Source organism: Callithrix jacchus, chromosome 16 (assembly GCF_049354715.1).
Source record: "Callithrix jacchus isolate 240 chromosome 16, calJac240_pri, whole genome shotgun sequence".
In the NCBI taxonomy this organism is placed as follows: domain Eukaryota; kingdom Metazoa; phylum Chordata; class Mammalia; order Primates; family Cebidae; genus Callithrix; species Callithrix jacchus.
In genome coordinates, this window is record NC_133517.1 from 24,492,712 (window position 1) to 24,509,085 (window position 16,374).

The 16,374-nt window shown below is 37.2% G+C and overlaps 1 non-coding gene across 1 annotated transcript in view; it reads left to right on the plus strand.

The window, feature by feature from the left end:
• The window catches only part of C16H8orf34 (uncharacterized protein C8orf34), a 451,907-nt gene that overhangs the window by 301,499 nt on the left and 134,034 nt on the right, over positions 1–16,374 (plus strand). The window lies entirely within an intron of this gene.

Below are 16,374 nucleotides of genomic sequence, written 5' to 3' on the forward strand. Positions count from 1 at the left end.
TCTGAGTGGACACAGTCATGTGTGGAAGAGTTATTTGACACTTTGTTTTAAACTTTGTAGTATAGTTATACATTTACATTTTGACTGGAGAGGGGTTGATGCTTGGTCTTCCATGTCATTTGTAGAAGACTGGGATATGAGGTGGTGGTTTTTCCAAAAGGCAAAGTTTATAAAAAAATGTTTTTCTAATCTATTGAGGATCTGAACTGCAAAAGGACCAAGCACATTCATAGCTCTAAATTATCATTCAGCTTCTCAACGATAGACTGTAAATCACAAACAATGTGCATTTAAAGTCAGAACATAACAGAATTTTTCAACAGATATTACATTGAATAATAATTGGTGGCACGTATTACATTCTTGCTATAAACCACATACTATTCTAAACACACGAAATGTGTAAACTGATTTAATTTGCAGATAATCCTCAGAATTAATTATTATTACTATTCCCATATTATAGATAAGAAAATAGAGGCATGTATTGATTGAGTAATGTGTCCAGAGTAATACAACCAATAGGTGGAAAAACACAGTTTGAAACTCAGGCAGCATAGGTCGACGGTCTGCCTACAGTTATTCTGCTTTATTAGTAAGCACCAAGCTATTGTCTGAAGGTGAAAATGGAGGCCTCAAATAGATAAAAATAATGATATATAAAGAGATTTAGGTGTTTGAAATGATGAAAGTTCATGACTGTTTCAATGGAGAATAAGGCATTCTTGTACTTTCAAAAGCAAAGGAGAAATATATTGATCCAGATAAAAGTGATAAACAAGGAAGATTCTAGACTGTTGATTTTAGAGCAGCTACTATAGCTAGAATTTAAAGAAAAAAAACACAAGTATTGGTTGTCAAGAACTATAAAGAATCTGAGATTTTATTGCATTTGCAACTTTATATGTTAGTCTACCGCTGTTTTATGCATACTAGGAAATGTCATGAAACTCCTGGGTCAGAGACCAAGGACTTGACTTTACAGCAATAACAATAACCAGTATATGAGCCTCTTCACAGTTTCCTGAGCCACATTCTCACAGAGTAACACAAATAGTGCAAAAGCTTATATTACATAAAAGGAACCTGAGCTTAGAAAATGTGACTGTTCTATAACAGTCCATTAGCATTTCTGTGTGTTGCCCCAGGGAGGGCCTCCATATGTATCCTCCAGGGCTGTGTGCTAGATCGGCAGTCCTCAACCACTGTGGCACCAGGGACTGGTTTCATGGAAGACAGTATTTCCATGGATGGTTTATAGGGTGGTTTTGAGATAGAACTGTTCTACTCCAGATCATCAGGCATTAGTTTTTTGTAAGGAGCATGCGACCTATATCCCTTCATGCATGGTTCATAATAGGGTTCATGCTCCTGTGAGAATCTACAGCTCATTTGACAGGAGGCAGAGCTCAGGTGGTAATGCTCCCTTGCCCACTGCTAACCTCTTCCTGTGCCAGGAGGTTCCTAATAGGCCACAGACCAGTACTAGTTCATGGCCTGGGGGTTGGGGACCCCATGCTATACAAATATCCTTGAACAGATGATCTGAAAAAAAGGCTGTTAATGTCTTTAAATGTGAGAGACACATGGAGAACTGTCTCATGGTGCTACGCTGGGTAGATTACTTTTGTAATACGTTGATGTGATGATCAAAGCTTTCCATCATCAATTCTCCAACAGCAATCCATGTCACTGCCCTGCCTCTCTTTTTGCAAGCAAGGCATTTAAAATTGTAAGAATTATACTTTCTAAGCAGGGCTGAGCAATTATCAGAGGTAGAAGTCATAAACTGAAGCACGATGGTGAATGTCTGGTTGTATCAAGTGTCCATATAATATTTTGAAATATTACTTGATTAGTATCTTAGTCTTTTTTGGGATGCTATAAAATACCATACAGAAATGCCATAAATTGTGTCTTATAAATGCCAAGTATTTATGTCTCCCAGTTCTGGAGACTGAGAAGTCCAGGATCAAGGTGCTGGCTGACTCGGTGTCTGGGGAGGAACTGCTTCCTCATAGATGGCTGTCTTCTCATGTGTCCTCACATGACAGCAGGGTGAGCTAGCTTTCTGGGGTCTCCTTTATAAGGTCACTAATTCCATTCATAAGGGTTCCACCCTTGTGTCCTGATCACCTACCAAAGTCCCCACCTCCTTATATTACCACACAGGGGTTACATTTCAACACATGAATTTGGGAGAGAACACAACTTTCAAGCCATATCAATTAGTTACCAATTTCACATTTAGAAAAGGATATCTATCTTCTCTTAAAAATTAGTACATCTGATAACCTGGGTCTATATTCTGGAAGGATTTCACAGTAGTAGCTTCCTCCTGCTCTAGACCTGGAGGCCAGCAGTCATGCTCCAGTGCACTTTGTCTGGTTAGAGTCATTCATTTACACTATCTGTCTGAAGTCTAGAGGCCTTTGTTTATAACCTCTGAATTGTAGGAACACCATGTAAAGGAGTAAAGACTCTCCCTTTACCTTCTAAGCATTTGATAAGTGATTCTATGAAATAAACTCACAACAGGCAGGTTAACAGGAGAAAAGGTCTACAGATTTATTTCCATCACAGGAAAGAAAAGTGAATACCTAAAAACCTAGTGAGATTTAGGAGCTTATATACCCTCTTCATAGGGGAGAGGGTATGGGGAATGTGGTCAACTTAGAGGAGAGGAAATGATTTTGGGGGAAAGAAGAAGAGGTCTTTGGGATAACTGATGATAGTTTGTGAGAAAGTTTATCTGGGCATAGTGTCAACTCCTAGTCTCCCTCTCCTGTGATGAAAGTTCATCTTCCTTGGTTAATGAAACTCCCAGGGAGGTGATTGATGGTAATGATGAAGTTCCTTTGGGAGAATCTGTCTTTAGGCAGATGAGGGAAGTTCAGCATTTGCTGTTTTCTAAGTGCCTTCAGCTTGAAGTAATCAATATACCAAAACAGCATATTTTTGGGTGACATGTTCTAAACTCCTTCGGGTAGAACTTCAAGGAGAAACAATGAATCAGGTCTGGAAGAATGCAGGTGAAGGAGGCTTCAGGCCAGTGGGAGAAGGATCTGGTGCCAAAAGATACAGACTCCTGTCTGTACAGGGTACCAGTTTACCAGTGTCTCAGAGTGTCAGATTATGGGCAGGAGTTTAAGGCAAGCAGCCTGCAGCCTTTAGAGACAGGTAATCCCTCAGAATGCAGACAGAGTGAGCCAGTCAGAAATTCAGTGCTGCAGATCAGACCAACATGGAGAAAAATGACTGCTTCATTTAGAGAACTGTGCCCATTCCCATTGCTGTCGTTGTGGGACCCTGTATTTTGTGGGGAAGAGACAGAAGAGAGAAGAATTCAGAATTCATAGAGCAAAACTAGATATTGGATTTGAGCCTTAGAATCAGGATTTAATTCCAAATATTGAGGGATTGGTGACAGTGTGGTGCAGATGAGTAAGAAAGTTTAGGATAATTAATGTTAAATTATATCACTTTACTTACCAATGCTTTTCAGGAATTTACACAAAGGTAGACGAGAAAGACAATCTGCTTTGGAGTGTGATAAAAGGGATCTGACATCCGGACTCTAAACTACCTGGTATGCCATTTTAGGGAAAGTTCAGAAAATCTCTTTGTTTAACTGTGAAACGGAGTTCATATAGCCTTGGAGATAATTTCCAAGGGTGACTGGGAAGGCTGGATGGGATAATTACTGTGTAAATACCTGAGTAGTTTAAAATGCTTTGAGTTTTTTCCTCATCTTTTTGAGAAGCTCACATTAAATTGCTAAGATATTGAGTGAAAAGGAGCCTCATTTTCCTGACGTTGAGTCTTCTCTCTCTGCCTAAGACTTCTGACTGGTCAGGAAAGAAATCTCTGGTCCCTCTTTCAGGATTTCTGTGTTCTATGAAACAGTGTAAAGTGGCAATGTTTTTGTTTGTTGTTGTTTCTTAGAGTTTCAAGGTCAAGAAAGAATTTTCTCACAGAACTAGGGAGGTAAAATGTAATAAATGAGCTTAATGGTTATGTTGTGATCTTGAAATAATACTATAATGTTAAGATATTATCAACCATCTTGATATAGAATCAATAAGACTCAAATGATGTTGAGGGTTTCTGCAAAGAGCCCGTCAATGACCAAGTTAATATAAAAAGTGGAGTCGACTCTTCAGATTTTCGTTTTCCTTAATCTTTTTTTCAAATGTTCCACTGCTTGTAAGCTGCTCATAGGGTTACAGAGGCTCAGATCCTGCTAACCCAAATATGGTACTTTGTCATGTCGGGTACTTTGAACTGAAGGAGACTGGAAGAACCTCAGAAGCAAGGTCTCTCTGACCTTCTCTTCTCTGCCTGTCTTCTGCCACTTTTTCTCCCTTGAAGCAAGACACAGAAACCAGAATTCCTCTTCCTGAGTCTTTGGGCCTTCATTCCTGGAGGCTCCACTGTCACAAAAAACTTTGGTTAAATACATTTGTTATGCTTTTCTTTTGTTACCTTGTCTTTTGCTATAGGAGGGTCATCTGTGACCCTTATGATGAGTGAGGAAAGATACCAAATCTGTCTACCCCTACCATCACAGTGTCTGAAAGTGAGTTTGCATATAGTATATCCAGAACCTTACTGCTCTTATCAAGCAATAAGAGCAATAATTTTAAGTTAAATAAATTTTAAATATAATTTTAAAAATTTAATTGGTTTTTAAAAATAATAATAATAGTATATATTGTGTATTTATAGGGTATAATATGATACTTTATTATATTTTTATTTTATGGAAGGATTAAATCAGGCTAGTTAATAAATCCATCACTAATCATACTTTTTTTGTGATAAAAACACTTAAAATCTACTTTTTTAGTAACTGAAATATACAATGCATTATTATTTGTTATAGTCACCATTTTGTGCACTAGATCACTGAAACATATGTATTCCTTCTAACTAAAATTCTGTACATTTTGACCAACATATTCCCTTTCTTCATTAGTCCTCTTCCCCCCAGCCTCTGGTAACTACCATTCCATTCTTTACTTCAATTAGTTTGAGTTTTTAAGATTTTAAATATAGGTGAGATTGTGCAGTATTGTCTTTCTGTGCCTGACTTATTTAATTCAGCATAGTGTCTTCCAGGTTCATCCATATTGTTGCAAATAACAAAATTTTCTTCTTATTAATGGCTGAATAGTATTTCATTATGTCTATATACCATATTTTGTTTCTGCATTGATTCAATGATGAACACCTGCAGTGGTTCCATAACTTAGCTACTGTGAATAATGCGGCAATGAACTTGGGAATGCAGATATCACTGTGACATGCTGATTTTAATTCTAAAGCTTCTGTGCAACAAAAGGAACACTGAATAAAACCAATCCACAAACTAGGAGAAAATATTTTTAAACCATACTCTGATAATGGGCTAATATCTAAAATATATAAGGAACTCAAACAACTTAATAACTAGAAAACAAAGAACACAGTTTAAAAATGGGCAAAGGATTGAAATCAACATTTCTCAGAAAAAGACATACAAAGGGCCAACAGATAACCTGAAAAATGCTCATCATCACTAATATCAGGGAAATTTAAAACCACAAAGCAGTATTGCCTCACACCTGTTGGAATGGCTATTATCAAAAAGGTAAAAGAGGAAAGATAACAAGTACCAGTGAGTGTGTAGAGAAAAGGAAACAATTGCGCACTGTTGGTGGAAAAATAAATTAATATAGCCATTACTGAAAAGTGTGGAGTTTCTGCAGGAAAGTCAAAAAAGAATTACTATATGTTCCAGCAATCCCACTTCTGGGTATATATTTAAAGGAACTGAAATCATTATGCCAAAGAGATATCTGCAAAGAATTTTTCTCATTCAGAACCTGATTGGAGGATGTGATTAGTAACGTGACTGACACAATGTACTGGGAATGACTGAGGGATTTGAGAGATACACAGCCAGTGGAGGAAATTCTACTTTTCCAGGCATCAGGGAAAGAGAAATTCCGGCCACATTAAACAGGTCTGTAGAGTGTTCTGTGCCAAAAAGCAATTACAGGAACAAGAATGTAAAACAAGTTTGTTGATTAGCATAGTTATAAGAAATAAAGAAAAATAGAAGTTTTTTTAATAAACATTTTACATGAGGTTAAAAAGTGCGAAATAGCTTGTGTTTTTAAGCTGGAAATTATCCTGTTAATTTCATATCACTTGACAGCCTTAGTCTGGTGTGAGCATTGCTGCAATTTGTGTAATTTAAACAGAGAAATGACATTGGCAAGTGAGAAAGCACATGGCTAATAGATAACTCACCAACAAGATATATAAAGAATCTAATCCAGAGCATCTTATTTTCCCCCTTAGATCATGAGTGAAATAATCCTCTATAAAACAACAATTTTGAGTAAATAGAGCATCGGCTATATAGGATATAATAGTAGTTCTTATAAGTGGTGAGTTTATTTGTTATAAGATAGATGTTTAAAAAAGTCAGTGAGTGTCCTGGCTGGACTTACAGAAGATTCCACAAATACAGTTACATATCCTTGAATGATATGGGCAAAACAAGTTTGCATTTCTTGCCTAAGAGTCATAGTACACAGTAAGTCATATCAAAAAAGTAAAGTGTTGGTAGGTCAATAAGTCAAATTATCAGTAATTATCAGCAAAACTTTCATGGCTTAAAAAAAATTGTAATTTGCAAAATTGTGAGCTTTGCATTAAAATTCTCTATTTAATGTCTTGAATTTTATTTTAATATAACAGTTAAGATATCAATAATTAGCAGACAACTGCTGATACCAAGGCACAAATGACTATTGAAATGAAGTTTATAAGCCATTTTTCTGGAAAGACCACCCACTAATTCTGTCCCCACTGCCATTCTCAGGAGTTCAATCTTGTTTTTGTGGAATCATGCCAGGGCATTCCGGGTGGTAAGATGCTATTTGCTTTTGATGGTGCAAGTGTTTGCATTCCTTCATGCTTCACATCAATAGTGCACAAAAAAAGGAGCTGAAAGCCATTTTAAAAGAAATTGGATTATAGAGAACATACAGTGAACTGGCTCCGAAACTGCAGCATGAGAATTCCAGGAGAAATTCCTTCCTAAATAGCCTGTTGTTTTTTAACTGATTTGTCTCATGTAATTCAACCAAAGATTGTTCATCATTTCTCCTAGATATTATGGGATTAAAATATTGAGTCTAGTTAAATGTAGATTTGATAAAGCACAAGTACATCACTGTTGGTGATAGAATGCTGGTAAAAAGATGAATGTCAAGTCTTAGGAATGTGATCTCATTTCAAATTGTCTAGATTATTTATTAGTTGACTTGAGAAAACCTATGTAAATGACCATATATTTGGTTTCATTTTGTTTATGTTTTTTCTTTTTTATTCTTAACTATTTTATACGTTTATATTCAGCAACTTCCCATGGGAAGTGAGCAAAACAGACATGAAAGAAAATGGATAAGGATGAAAATGGGTAACTATCACTTGTTTAAATTTTGAAGTTTTTTATAAAGCTGACCTCCTAGTACTAGAGGAGAAGGGGATTCCATTTGAGTCACATATACAACTATAACCGGGCGTTTCAGATTTTTGGCTCCCCTGCCCAGGAATAGGGGAAGCGGCCTTGGAGGTGCAGTGGGCTCGTTCCAGTAAATATCGGACATAAAGGGTTTTGCAGAAAAGCAATTTATAAGGCAGAGAAAAGAAAGAGAAACAGAGAGCAAGCGAGCTCCCATGCTGCCCTGGGAGGGGATCCCAGAGAGGGAAAATCCGCACAGGTGAGGGGCCGGGGTCTTTCAATCTGGGAGTTAGTCCCGCCCCATTGAAGTTCTTGTCCCATAAGAGTTCCTTCAAACTTCCACTGGAGTGATTGATTTTTTGACTTTGACATCGTATTGGTTGTTTGGCCCACAGTCCTCCCATAGCTTTTCACGGGCTTTATAAACAAAAGAAGCTCACCTGGGTGGTCTACCTTCCCGATTGCGGTGCGAAAGTTAGACAAAGACCTCTAAGCTTCCGGATGGGGAAGTGAAAGAAGGTAGGTCAGGCAGGTCTCTGGGAAGTTCTTGCCTTTGAAACCACGCCCCTTGTGGACCGGGGAAGAGGAGTTAACACATTCCCTTACAATGCACCATCTACTGCCATGTTCAAGTGACAGAAACATTTAATTTGAATCCAAATGCATTTATCTAGCACTACTCTGTATCAGGTACTGTGATATGCTTTAGAAATAAAAATGAACACTTCTGCCTTCTAGGAACTTACTTGTATTTCAGCTAGAATCAGACATGCAAACAAGTAAGTGCAACCATAAATATCAGATGATGATCGTGCCATGGGAGGAAATAAAGCATGTTAGAATGGCTACGTCAGCCCGGGTGTGACTGGTTGCAATTTTATGTGGGCTGTGGCTGTGGAAAAAAGCCTCACCTTCAGAAATGTTGGTATACTGCTTCCATTGTGCATTCAAGATCTGCATGAAAGAATACATGAGAATAACAAATGCCAGCCAGAAACTGGGGGCCACATCAATTTCATTTTCTTGTGCACTTGCTTGTACGTCAATGCAAGATTCTCTTTAACCCCACTCCTTCTAATAGCTGTTTTGTGATCTGTAGGGCAGGGAGGGCCTTGTGTGCACATGTGTGCACACTCACACACACAATCTCAAAGCCTTTCTTGTTATATGACAAATAATTGGTGCTTCCAAGCAAATGATATAGGGTTGAAATCTCAGCTTGACCACTGTACAACCTACAGAAGAAAAAAAAAAACCTCTGTAGGTTTTTTTCAATATTCTACATGAACATGGGGATGATAAGTTTTGCCTATGGGGTTGCAGTGAAATGGAGTGGTTACCTCAGTTTTTAGCGTAGAATCTACTCTGATAAAAAGTCTATTTCAAGAGAAAAAACTGGCCATATACATCTCAAAATAAGTCAAATATACATTTAAATCCAGAGAAGTCACACTATGTACTAGAAAAAAAAAAGAAATATTAAATTGAAGGTCTGGGAAATCTTCATAAGGGTTGTTCAAGTGAGTGAAATATTAAGACTAATTCTGATTGAGTTTTATCTGAATAAACAGAGGAACTTTTAAAGTGGTGTCATTTGTCTCAGGTGATATCAAAGATCCGTTGTCCCATGGCCACAGAAAACTAGGACATGGTCACACCAGAGTGAGGATCAGAGCAGATGTTTAATAGGCAAAAGAGAAGAAGAGAGGGATGCAGAGAGGGTACCTGGAGAAAATGCATTGCCAGTTCCTTGGTGAAATGCAGAGGTTTTATAAATGAGTTTGAGGGGATGGTCTCTGATTTACATAGGGCACAAAAGATGGGTCAGACCCAGGTGTGCCATTTGCATAGAGCAAGAAGAAGCTGGCCACTACACCCAAACATTTATTATGCAGGTGGGTTCTCTATCTGGCTGGCATCATGTTGCCTGGTTCTTTACTATATACGTGGTGACAAAGAAAAGGGAGCTTCCATGTTGAACATACCTGGCTTTCAGGTAGCCCTTTCCTATTGGCGCAGCTGCTTGCATTCACTGGTGTGAGCTTCCAGCTTGCTTATCTATGTTTGCAGCTCGATTTTACAGCTGCTTTTTGTTAGAAAATAAATGATTTGGGGGATGTGTTTTGTTAAAAGGAAAGCCTTGCTGAGGACCCCTTTGTTTCTCACTATCTGCCTAAATAATTCTTTCTAGCTACTGTATCACCTTGATTATAGAGATGTTAATTTCCTTATCATTCCTCTTTCTATGGATGTACAATCTCCCTGTTTACTCTATCTACCTAGTGATCCATCCATCTATTTCACGAACCCCTTTCCCAAGACTGTGATGTAAAGGAAATGGATGATGCGAGAGGCAGGGAAATGTGATCTTCCTAGTCACAGTAGCCACCTCAAACAACAGCAAGAAAAGCCTGTTTATGAATCCCGCAGGGTTTCCAATTCATACCAGCTGAGCTGAGGATATGTTTTTGCTTCTCCATGTAGTTACTCAAACCTTTGCTGTGGTCTTCATTCAGGGTAACCTCCTTTTCCAGGATTTTGGGACTTTAGAGAATATCTGTGATATGTGGAAGAGAAATTTAGTAAAAGCCAAAGGCCATCCAGAGAGTAAGTATCCTAAAATTAGGGAATGAAAACAGTACACTGGCAGCTATGAAAAAGAACAAAATCGTTTTTATCCTTTGAAGCAGCATGGAAGAGCTGGAGGCTATTATTCTAAGTGAAATAACTAAGAGATAGAAAATAAAATACCACATGTTCTCACTTATAAGTGGGAGCTAAACACTGGGTACACATGGACATAATGATGAAAACAATAGACAATGGGACTCCAAAAGTGGGGAGGTTGGAAGGGGGGTGAAGGTTGAAAAATTATCTATTGGGTTCAATGGTCACCATTTGAATGACGAGTACACTAGAAGCCGAAACCCCACTGGTATGCAATATATCTGTGTAAAAAACCTGTACATGTACCCCTGAATCTAAAATAAAATAAATTAGTATATTGTCTGGAGAAAGTATATGCACTCAATTTTCAGGTAGGGGAAGAGTCTTAACCTTCAAGTGGGTGCTAAGGACTGACTTCCCTGCATTTTAATAGAATCACACACAAAATGAGAAGTAACCGTATTGTAAAATTAGGGAACCAATGAAATAGTTGTTGTTCCCTCACACCTCCTTTACTCAATACATCCTTAAGTGAGATGCAGGACAAAGGAGAGGAAGGTGAGCCAGTACTCCATGCCTATTCATTTGTTAGTTGATTGACATTTGGCCTTGTTGATACCCTCTTTGGAGAATTAGCTATTTCAATTTCTTACTCATTTTTAATTTGGGCTATTGTCTCTTAATTGTTGAGTTGTAAGACATATATATATATATATATATATATATATATATATATATATATTATGTATCTAGACCCTTATCAGATACATGGTTTGCAAAGATTTTCTCCCATTTGGAGGCTTTTCACTTCTTTAATTCTGTCTTTTGAAGCAAAAACCTTTTTCATTTTGATTAAATCCAACTTACCTGTGTTTTCTGCTGTCACTTAGGCATGTGGTGTCATATCTAAGAAACTATTGCTAATTCAAGTTCCCAAATATTTATGCCTCTGCAATCTCCTAAGAGTTTTGTAATTTTACCACTTATATTCAATTCTATGATCTATTTTGACTTAATTTTTGTCTATGATTTGAAACAGGGATCCATTTTCATTCTTTTGCATGACATCCAGACATTCTAGCACCATTTGTTGAAAAGATTATTCCTTCTGCCTTGAATTGTCTTGGTACCCCTTTATGAAACCATGTTTACCTTAAACTGTTTTCTAGTATAATAAATTTCTGCTTATCTTATGTCTTACAGTGCCGAACTTGAAATTAGCCATTTCTCCAAGGATCTGTGGTTCCTGTTAGCAAAAATGTTTAGTAGAGAATAAAATCTTTTTATTAAGATGCATTCTGGGAATGGCATTGCTTTTGGCTACTTTCGTGAAAAAGATTAGGGCAAAAATACTTTATTAAATAAATATGTATTTAAGGCATTGTTTTATATGGATATTTCCACTCCAATTATAACATTGTGGTGTTCCCACTTAAGTTTTTGGTTCTGTAATAGAAAATTCCTTTTTTACATTAAAGATCTTTATTTCTGACAAAATACAATTATTTATTTGTTTTCAAGTCAAGAAAATATGTAACAAGTAAGATATAAGATATCCCAAGATTCTTAGTGCAGTTTAAGTTTACTAAAATTTAAAACTGGAGTAAGACTTTTGGGATACCTTACAGGAAATTATGCAAACAATAAAACTCCTGAATTAATTTTTAAAGTCCTATGTGGTTACATTTGTTTTTAGATTATGTTGATTTCACCAGTGATTTGCAGCCAAATTACTCATTTTAGAGTTAATAGAGTCATTCACAATACCTCACTCTTTATAGCAATATAATTTCTATACTTGTCTGTCAAATAATCAGTTCTACTCTTTCGGTTTACCTTCAATTTGAGACCAATGCTAATTTACATTCTAATATCCTAAAAAGCAACTGCTTTTAGCTACTGTCTTTATCTGTTTACCTTCTGTAAAAAACATACTACAGACCGGTGGCTTATAAACAATGGAAATTTATTTCTCATAGCTCTAGAGGCTGGAAGGCTGAGATCAGGGTGCCAGCATGGTTCTGGATGGCTTCTTCCATGGTTCACCTTCATGGAAGAAGGTGAGGACCTTCTTCCAGGCTGCAGAATGCAAACTTCTTGTTGTGTCCTCAAATGGTGGGAAGAGCTAGCTAGCTCTCTGGCCTCTTCTTGCAGAAGCTCTAATTGAGTTCATGAGGGATCTACCCTCATGGCCTACATACCTTCCAAAAGCTCCACCTCCAAATATCATCACATTAGAGATTAGATTTCAACATAAGAATTCAGGGGACACACACATAATGGGCTGACACACATTTAGTCTGTAATAGCTACTAATCCGCTCTTGGTGCATATTGCCAACTACTAAGAGAAGGGCCCAATTTTAAATAGAAATGATCAAAAAATAATCTAAAATTATATACTATGATTTTATTTCACCACCATCTGGTCCAACCACAATGTTTAGTACATATTTATATGACAAGAACGTATATATAATTTTGTTCAGGCTAAAACGATTCTGCTTTATATTATTATTCATACTGTTATTAATTCCTAACAATTTTGAATTAAGATACCTGCATTTGTTCAGTACAGATGAAATTAGTGCCCTTATACAAGAGGCATAAGGAAGTTTGCTTGTCCACCCTTCCATGTGACACACAGAAGGCACTCTTTGTAAGGAACAAGACTTCACTGGACACCATATCTGCTGCCACCTTGATTTAGACCTCCCAGCCTACAGAACTGTGAGAAATAAATTTCTGTTTCTGATAAATTACCCAGTCTAAGGTATTTTGTTATAGGGCAGCCTGAATGGACTAAGACAGTTCTCAGTACTTTTAAATGAAAAGCAATTGCTTCTTATATTTTTCAGGTTCATTTTTATCTTTTACTGCCTTCCACCCTTATTCACTTTCTCTTTGTTACTTACTTTCCTTTTCTAGATAAAAGGGTAACAACCTATCTATTGATTCATTTGTATCTAATTCAGGGCCTCAACATTACTAAATCCAGGTATGATCTTCAAAATTTATAATTTTGATTGCTTTTTTTAATCTACAAATACATCATTTATAATCAAATATATTGATTTACCCGCATAGTACTTAATCTAATTCATTTTCAATTATATTTGAGCACTGCATGTAAAGGTTGCTATTTTTCCATGGGAATATAAAAAGGAAATACCTTGACTTCTCCATGATTTCTATATTTTAAGACATATAACAAGGGCAAAACAAAATATATTGAAGTACCTGAAGTTTTGCCTGAAAAATTCTTTTCACTGGTAGGTCAAAATTCATACTTTATTTCGTAAAGAAAATATAAATTCAAGTTTTTTTTTTTCTTGTTGCCCAGGCTCTGGAGAGCAATGGCACAATCTCAGCTCACTGCAACCTCCACCTCCCAGTTCAAGCAATTCTTCTGCCTCAGCCTCCTGAGTAGCTGGGATTACAGGCATGTGCCACCATGCCTACATAATTTTGTATTTTTAGTAGAGATGGGGTTTCTCCATGTTGGTCAAACCTGGTCTCGAACTCCTGACCTCAAGTGATCCACCGGCTTCAGCCTCCCAAAGTGCTGGGATTATAGGTGTGAGCCACAGCGCCCAGCCAAATTCAAGTATTTTAATGTCAATAAAGAATATTTTGAAACTAGAATAAAATTCCATTTTTGAAAGATAATAGGAAAATGTGCCCCAACCTAGTAAGGCAGGCCAATATTCAAATCCAGGAAACACCAAGAACACCACAAAGATATTCCTCAAGAATAGCAACCCCAAGGACATAATCGTCATATTCACCAGGGTTGAAATGAAGAAGAAAATGCTAAGGGCAGCCAGAGAGAAAGGTCAGGTCACACACAAAGGGAAGCCCATCAGACTCACAGCAGATGTCTCGGCAGAAACCCTACAAGACAGAAGAGAGTGGGGGCCAATATTCAACATCCTTAAAGAAAAGAACTTTCAACCCAGAATTTCATATCCAGCCAAACTAAGCTTCATACGTGAAGGAAAAATAAAATCCTTCATGAACAAGCAAGTACTCAGAGATTTTGTCACCACCAGGCCTGCTTTACAAGAGCTCCTGAAAGAGGAACTACACATAGAAAGGAACAACCAGTACCAGCCACCCCAAAAATATACCAAATGCTAAAGAACATCAACAAAATGAAGAATCTGCCTCAACTAACAGGAAAAACAGCCAGCTAGCCTCAAAATGGCAGTATCAAATTCACACATACCAATATTAACCCTAAATGTAAATGGGCTAAATGCACCAATCAAAAGACACAGACTGGCAAATTGGATAAAAAGCCAAAACCCATCAGTGTGCTGTATCCAGGAAACCCATCTCACATGCAAGGATACACAAAGGCTCAAAATAAAGGGATGGAGGAAGATTTACCAAGCAAATGGAGAGCAAAAAAAAGCAGGAGTTGCAATTCTCGTCTCTGATAAAATAGACTTTAAAGCAACAAAGATCAAAAGAGACAAAGAAGGACATTACATAATGGTAAAAGGATCGATACAACAAGAAGAGCTAATGATCCTAAATTTATATGGACCCAATACAAGAGCACCCAGATATATAAGGCAAGTTCTTAATGACTTACAAAGAGACTTAGACTCCCACACAATAATAGTGGGAGACTTTAACACTCCACTGTCAATATTAGACAGATCAACCAGACAGAAAATTAACAAGGATATCTAGGACTTGAACTCAGACCTGGAACAAGCAAACCTGATAGACATCTACAGAACTCTCCACCCCAAATCCACAGAATATACATTCTTCTCAGCACCACATCACACCTACTCTAAAATTGACCACAATATTGGAAGTAAGTCACTCCTTAGCAAATGCAAAAGAACGGAAATCATAACAAACAGTCTCTCAGACCACAGTGCAATCAAGTTAGAACTCAGAATTCAGAAACTAACTCAGAACTGCACAGCTTCATGGAAACTGAACAACTGTCTCTTGAATGTTGACTGCATAAACAATGAAATGAAGGCAGAAATAAAGAAGTTCTTCGAAACCAATGAGAATGAAAACACAACATACCAGAATCTATGGGACACATTTAAAGCAGTTTCTAGAGAAAAATATATAGCAATAAGTGCCCACATGAGAAGAGTGGAGAGATCCCAAATTGACACCCTGTTGTCAAAATTGAAAGAGCTAGAGCAGCAAGACAGAAAAAACTCAAAACCCAGCAGAAGACAAGAAATAACTAAGATCAGAGCAGAACTGAAGGAGATAAAGACACGAAAAACCATTCAAAAAATCAATACATCCAAGAGCTGGTTTTTTGAAAAGATCAACAAAATAAACAGACCACTAGCCAGATTAATAAAAAAGAAAAGAGAGAATAACCATATAGATGCAATAAAAAAAGATAAAGGGGAAATCACCACAGATTCCACAGAAATTCAAATCCTCATCATAGAATATTACAAACAACTCCATGCACATAAACTAGTAAACCTGGAAGAAATGGATAAATTCCTGGACACTTGTGTCCTCCCAAGCCTAAACCAGGAAGAAGTTGAAACTATGATTAGACCAATAACAAGATCTGAAGTTGAGGCAGCAATTAAGAACCTACCACACAAAAAAAGCTCAGGTCCAGATGGATTCACAGCCGAATTCTACCAGACACACAAAGAGGAACTGGTACCATTCATTCTGAAACTATTCCAAATAATCCAAAAAGAGGGAATCTTTCCCAAATCATTTTATGAGACCAACGTCATCCTGATACCAAAACCTGGCAGAGACTCAACAAGACAAGAAAACTTCAGGCCAATATCCACGATGAACATAGACACAAAAATCTTCAATAAAATACTGGCAAGCCAATTGCAACAGCACATCAAAAAGCTTATCCACCATGATCAAGTAGAATTCATTCCAGGGATGCAAGGCTGGTTCAACATACACAAGTCTATAAATGTAATTTACCACATAAACAGAACCAAAAACAAAAAACACATGATTATCTCAACTGATGCAGAGAAGGCCTTTGACAAAATTCAACAGCCCTTCATGCTAAAAACCCTCAGTAAACTCAGTATTGATGGAATGTATGTCAAAATAATAAAAGCTATTTGTGACAAACCAATAGCCAATATCATACTGAATGGGCAAAATCTGGAAGCATTCCCTTTGAAATCTGGCACTAGACAAGGATGCCCT